Source organism: Pectinophora gossypiella, chromosome 20 (genome assembly GCF_024362695.1).
Source record: "Pectinophora gossypiella chromosome 20, ilPecGoss1.1, whole genome shotgun sequence".
Lineage (NCBI taxonomy): Eukaryota > Metazoa > Arthropoda > Insecta > Lepidoptera > Gelechiidae > Pectinophora > Pectinophora gossypiella.
This window is the reverse complement of record NC_065423.1, coordinates 3,435,796-3,442,798: the sequence shown is the minus strand read 5'-3', so window position 1 is coordinate 3,442,798 and position 7,003 is coordinate 3,435,796. Positions and strand designations below refer to the sequence as shown.

The following is a 7,003-nucleotide window of genomic DNA, read 5'->3' as shown; positions in this document are numbered from 1 at the left end:
TTACTCCAACCCATGCGATGTTCATCCATGCGACAACCCACCTGATCTGAGTGGAACTTAACTGAAGCAAGAGAGTGATGCCTAATTCCATCTGCCAACTAGCTCCACTTCTCTCCCGTGCACCAGTCGCACCCACACCGACGTGTTCATCTTGCCAGTTTTCCTCACACCCGTCCACTTGTCTCTTGAAGATTGGCGTCCACAACACCAACGGTTGGTTAGGTCATGCAAGCATTGTTACAATTGATAAAAACACATATTTTCATTTAGTGAATGTGATAACCTGTACTAATAATTTGGTCAACTTAGCGATGATAACTCAATGTAAGTATTAACAAACTCGGTACGTGTTTGTTATTGTCAATAATATCTTTAAATTATACAACTCGCTTATGTTTGACAATTACTGAGTAATTGCTTTGCTTATTGCATGCTAATTGCTGAAAATTGCTTTTTATTTTAAATTCCTTAGCTAAAAATTGCTTTTTCTTTCACATTTCTCTGCTTATTGAATGACTATTGCTAACTCATTAGATAGAACCTACTTCTCATATAAGTAGGTGGATGCGGCCTCGATTAGCGGGGGAACCACATGAAAAAAAGCGAGCTACTGGGTGTACCTCCTGGGTAGTTTGGAAATCACCTAATATATATATGTATATATTTATAAATAAAAGTTAATATATATAAATTAACATTATTTTTTTTTAACAGGAAATGCACACTGCTAAAAACTGCGTAGGAGATTTTAATACAATAGTACTACCAAGCCTGATGTTGGCCGCTATTTCAATGAATGCAGCAGTGTGACAGCTAGCAATCAAAAGTAACAAGATATCGAGGTACGTTAAATGACGATCACGACCACTTTGGCAAAAACGTATCGCTATAGACTAAGGAAAAAAAATATATATATATTTTATTTACAGGAAATGCAGATGGCAATAAACTGTGTAGGAGTTCATGATTGCAATAGAATAAAATCGACCAAGCCTGAAGTCAGCAGCCCCCCCCCCTTCAATGAATGCAGCAGTGTGACAGCCAGCAATCAAAAGTTACAAGATATCGAGGTACGTTTCATGACGACCACGACTATTTTGGCAAAAACGTATCGCTATAGACTAAGGAAAAAAATAATAATATATATTTTATTTACAGGAAATGCAGATGGCAATAAACTGTGTAGGAGTTCATGATTGCAATAGAATAAAATCGACCAAGCCTGAAGTCAGCAGCCCCTTCAATGAATGCAGCAGTGTGACAGCCAACAATCAAAAGTTACAAAATATCGAGGTACGTTTCATGACGACCACGACTATTTTGGCAAAAACGTATCGCTATCGACTAAGGAAAATAAATTATATATTTTATTTACAGGAAATGCAGAAGGCAAAAAACTGCGTAGGAGATCATTAATACAAAAGTATTATATAAACCAAACCTGATGTTGCCAGCTCCTTCAATGAATGCAGCAGTGTGACAGCCAACAATCAAAAGTAACAAGATATCGAGGTACGTTACATGACGACCACAACTATTTTTGCAAAAACGTATTGCTATCGACTAAGGAAAATAAATTACATATAATATTTAATTATATGTTTTATTTACAGGAAATGCAGAAGGCAAAAAACTGCGTAGGAGATCATTAATACAATAGTATTATATAAACCAAGCCTGATGTTGGCCGCTCATTCAAAGAATGCAGCAGTGTGACAGCCAGCAATCAAAAGTAACAAGATGTCGAGGTACGTTACATGACGATCACGACTACTTTGGCATAAACGTATCGCTATAGACTAAGGATAAAAATGTAATATTTATATTTTATTCACAGGAAATGCAGAGTGTAATAAACTGTGTAGGAGATTATGATTGCAATAGAATAAAATCGACCAAGCCTGAAGTCCTTCAATGCACGCAGCAGTGTGACAGCCAGCAATCAAAAGTTACAAAATATCGAAGTACGTTACATGACGACCACGACCACTTTGGCAAAAACGTATCGCTATCGACTAAGAAAAGGATATTATACCTATACGTTATTATAAATAAATTAATATTATTTTATTTTTAACAGGAAATACAGAAGGCAAAGAAGCAGATGTCATCAAAGAAGATCTTTGTTCCTGCAATGTTTCCGCAGACGATACATCCAACAGAGCGAAGTGGAAGGAAAAGACTCGGAATAAAGACCCCACCACCATATGGGAACAATGCAAGGGAGAGAGAGAGAGAATATAATGTTATATTTTTATTTTTTGATAACATAAAATAAACCAACAATATCCTACACATTTTTTTTATTTCTTTTTGTGTCTGTCTTAATAGTTATTACAAATCTGTGATGCGAAACAAACTATACGAAAACGTCAATCCACGTACAACGCCCGCGAAGCTGCTTTAGCAGCGAGCGCACTTAGCACCATCTAGTTATAATATATATAGCTGGAGACCCACTGACTGACTGACTGACTGACTCACTGACATAATTGTTCTCCCAGAAGGAGCGTCGGGGGGTCAAAATGATGTATGGGGGGTGTGATCGGGACCTCCCGGTGAGTATGGGAAAAATCCTAAATCTTGGAAAACTGCTCCGCATCAGGGAGACGCCCTACAGTCTGGCGCAACTATTATACCTGGATCAATTTTTTTTTCGCAAAATCTATTTAAATCTTGGTCAAATTCTATTGTGGGTGAAAAAAAATCAAAATGGCGGAAAAACAAGATGGCCGCCATACAAAATTTTGTTTTTCCAGAAAATGTCTCAGGGGTAAAAATTGTGTATGGGAGTGTAATCGGAGTGTCTTGTTGAGTATGGAGACACTTCTCTTTCTTCAAATCTGCTCCGCATCAGGGAGACACCCTACGGCCTGGCAAAACTATCGCACCTGGAACGATTATTTTTTCACAGAACCTATTTAAATCTTAATCAAATTCTATCGTGAGTGAAAAAAAATCAAAATGGCGGAAAAACAAGATGGCCGCCATACAAATTTTTAGTTTTTCCTTAAAATGCCTCGGGGATAAAAATTATGTATGAGGGTTTTGATCGGAACGTCATGTAGAGTACGGGTATACTTCCAGGTTTTCGAAAACTGCTCCGCATCAGGGAGACACCCTAAGGCCTGGCAAAACTATCGCACCTGGAACAATATTTTTTTTCACGAAACCTATTTAAATCTTGGTCAAATTCTACTGTGGGTGAAAAAAAATCAAAATGGCGGAAAAACAAGATGGCCGCCATACAAATTTTTAGTTTTTCCTGAAATTGCCTCTGGGATAAAAATTATGTATAAGGGTTTTGATCGGAACGTCATGTAGAGTACGGGTATACTTCCAGGTTTTCGAAAATTGCTCCGCATCAGGGATACACCCTACGGCCTGGCGAAATTATCGCATCTGGAACTTTTTTGTTTTCAAGAAACCTATTTAAATCTTAGTCAAATTTAATCGCCAGTGAAAAAAAACAAAATGGCCGAAAAACAAGATGGCCGCCATACAAAATTTTGTTTTTCCAGAAAATGTGTCAGAGCTAAAATTGATGTATAGGGGTGTGATCGGAACGTCATCTTGGAAAACTGCTCCGCATCAGGGAGACACCCTACGGCCTGGCAAAACTATTGCACCTAGAACTTTTTTGATTTCACGAGACCTATTTTAGTCTTGGTCAAATTCTATCGCGGTAAAAAAATGGCGGGAAAACAAGACACGCGAGCAGCTTGCTGCGAGCGAACCACGCGACATCTAGTTTTTAATATAAACTTGAAAATAAATTATTTGTTCTTTTTGTTTTAAACTTAAAATTATTCTTACTCATTATCTTTAGGTAAGATACATACTTTGTGAATACTAGTTTTCACTATAGAACCTTTACAAGTTTTAATGGAAAGTGCTCTCACTTTGCCATCAGCCCCGGGAAAAACATCTACTACTCTAGCCATGGGCCACAACAGTGGGGCTACATTGTCCTCTTTAACTATGACTAAAGAGCCAACCTTAATATTATTACAAACATTTCTCCATTTAGGCCTACTTTGTAATTGAATGATATATTGTTTGTGCCACTGTTTCCAAAAGTTATGCACCATATGGGTACATAATCTCCAAAACTTTAAACGATTAATGGGAACAGTCGTACAATCACCCTCAGGGTAAGAAGTTAATGGAGCACCTGTTAAAAAATGACCAGGTGTTAAATATGACATCTCATTGGAGTCAGTTGCTGGCAAGGCTGTCAAAGGACGAGAGTTTAATATGCCTTCGATTTGTATAATGACCGTGTTTAATTCTTCATATGTGAGAACAGTATTGCCCACAACTCTCTTCAAATGATGCTTAACACTTTTAATGCCAGCTTCCCACAAACCACCGAAAACTGGTGAATAACTTGGGATAAATTTAAAATTAATGCCTGAATCAGCTGTGAAATATTCAACAGCATTTCTGTGATTTGTGTCAGACTGCAACTTATACAAATTATACAATTGGTTCTGTGCTCCCTTAAAGGTACTAGCGTTATCACAATATATAATAGAAGGTTTATTCCTTCGAGAAATAAATCTCTTAAGAGCATTTAGAAAACAATCTGTAGTTAAATCAGTACATAATTCTACATGAATAGCTTTTGTTATGAAACAAACAAAAATAAGTATGTATGCCTTTTGTATAACTGGCTTTCTAACACGTAACATTTTTACATTAAATGGGCCCCCATAGTCAATACCTACTTTTTCAAAAACTCTACAAGGGTTGACCCTGTTCTCTTATACCATTTACAATGTGGTAAATTTGACTTAAATTAGTCAAAACAAGCTTGGGTCCAGCATGTAATAATATTCCATGTTCCTTTTTAATTAAATAATGAACTATTTTAAAACCTTTAGGCAATATAATGGGATGCTTTTTTGAATATGGAATATTAGCATAATGGAGCCTACCTCCTACACGGAGTATATCCATGTTATCAAGAAAGGGATTTAACGCTTTCAGATTGGACTTCAATAAAGGTTGTTTAGATTTTAAAACATTAATTTCTTGACTGAAAAACTTTCTTTGTTCATTTCTAAGAATGATTTTTAAAGCAAAGTCCAACTCTTGTTGGACGTTTCTTGAAGTCACGTTTCTTGAAGAACAGGATCACCTCGCTTCCGCTCTATGCCCTCGGCGTTTTGCCCTGAAATATGACGGAATTGAAGAGCCTCTGGAGGGCTTTGAGTATTGGCGTTCCGCCCGCTCTCAGAAGTTCTGCTGTGATTCCGTCATGTCCTGCCGCTTTGCTGTTTTTGAGCTGTTTGAGGACCATCCTAATCTCGTACAGGCTGACGTCCGGGATATCTTCAGTGTAGTGTCGGGTAAGCTTGGCTTGAGGGTCTCGAGCCATGCTTTCGCTTGATGTTTTCGTGGAATATAGCTGTCTATAGAAACTCTCAATCTCCCTCAGGATTTCGGGAGTTGACGAAATGATTCTGTATGAGGAGTTTTCAATAAACTTTATTATTATTGTTATTTTTTTATTAAATGAATTATGACAAACTACAGAAAAATCTTTTGGTTTCATAAATTTATATACATAATTGACGTCTGTCTCTGTCCATCCGTCTGTCTCTGTCCGTCCGTCTGTCCATCCGTCTGTCTCTGCCGGTCCGTCTGTCTCTGTCTATCCGTCTGTCTCTGTCCGTCCGTCTGTCCATCCGTCTGTCTCTGTCCGTCCATCTGTCTCTGTCTATCCGTCTGTCTCTGTCTGTCCTTCTGTCTCTGTCTATCCGTCTGTCTCTGTCCGTCCGTCTGTCTCTGTCCATCCGTCTGTCTCTGTCTATCCTTCTGTCTCTGTCCATCCGTCTGTCTCTGTCCGTCCGTCTGTCCATCCGTCTGTCTCTGTCTATCCGTCTGTCTCTGCCGGTCCGTCTGTCTCTGTCTATCCGTCTGTCTCTGTCCGTCCGTCTGTCCATCCGTCTGTCTCTGTCCGTCCATCTGTCTCTGTCCATCCGTCTGTCTCTGTCTGTCCTTCTGTCTCTGTCTATCCGTCTGTCTCTGTCCATCCGTCTGTCTCTGTCCGTCCATCTGTCTCTGTCCATCCGTCTGTCTCTGTCTGTCCTTCTGTCTCTGTCTATCCGTCTGTCTCTGTCCGTCCGTCTGTCTCTGCCTGTCCTTCTGTCTCTGTATGTTCTTCTGTCTCTGTCCGTCCGTCTGTCCCTGTCCGTCCGTCTGTCTCTATCTGTTCGTCCGTTTCGGTCTGTCCGTCCGTCTGTCTCTATCTGTCCGTCCGTTTCGGTCTGTCCGTCCGTCTCTGTCAGTCCGAAGAATAATGCAACACCCTGTCTATAAATCATAAGAGGGAATCTATGGTGGCGGTAATAGAAACATGTATGTAATTTCTGTGTTTCAATTTCCGCCACATAAAAAATAGACATAAGAAAACAAATAAATATTCAAAATGAGAGCTACGTATGTAATAACCATTTTCAAAGCATATTTTAATAAATATATAAAGTATTTAAATTAGAAATTCATAATTATTTCAACTACTTGTTCATACATTTCTTAAAAAAATACGTTAACTTATATGCAGCACAGGATACTTGAATTCCACCAAATTTGTGGCGTTAATAGATTTTAATATAGTTCATGAACCATACTATAAAATAAGATGATAACATTATGAATGATTGGGCATGTTACCTTAAATAACTAAAAAATACAAATATCATACAAATATCGATCGCCGCCATAGGTGGCGGTAATAGTAACCAAACTGCAAATGTATGCTTCTATCACCGCCACATTTTAAAACTCAAATTAATCAGTTAAAACTAACACAAATGTCAAATATAGCATGCTTTCTCAGTTATTAAACGTATTAACAAGTAGTTATAATAACTAAAGTGAAGAAAAATATGTTTCATCGGACACAAAACCTTCAGAAAAAAATGTTGTATGCTTATGCATTTCAGTAGTGGCTTGTATGGAGCGCGTTGCTTGCGCGGACACTGCACACTTACAG

At 38.3% G+C, this 7,003-nt stretch overlaps 1 long non-coding RNA gene across 2 annotated transcripts; it reads left to right on the top strand.

The window, feature by feature from the left end:
- Positions 1-412: 412 nt before the first annotated feature.
- Positions 413-2,293, top strand: LOC126375965 (uncharacterized). 2 transcript variants are annotated; one of them, XR_007567663.1, is made up of 6 exons: positions 413-842; positions 1,159-1,293; positions 1,378-1,512; positions 1,614-1,748; positions 1,838-1,964; positions 2,081-2,293. It is a non-coding gene; the product is annotated as an uncharacterized LOC126375965 (long non-coding RNA). The 2 variants fall into 2 exon arrangements; XR_007567664.1 differs by lacking the exon at positions 413-842 and adding an exon at positions 1,012-1,070.
- The last annotated feature ends 4,710 nt before the right edge of the window (positions 2,294-7,003 follow it).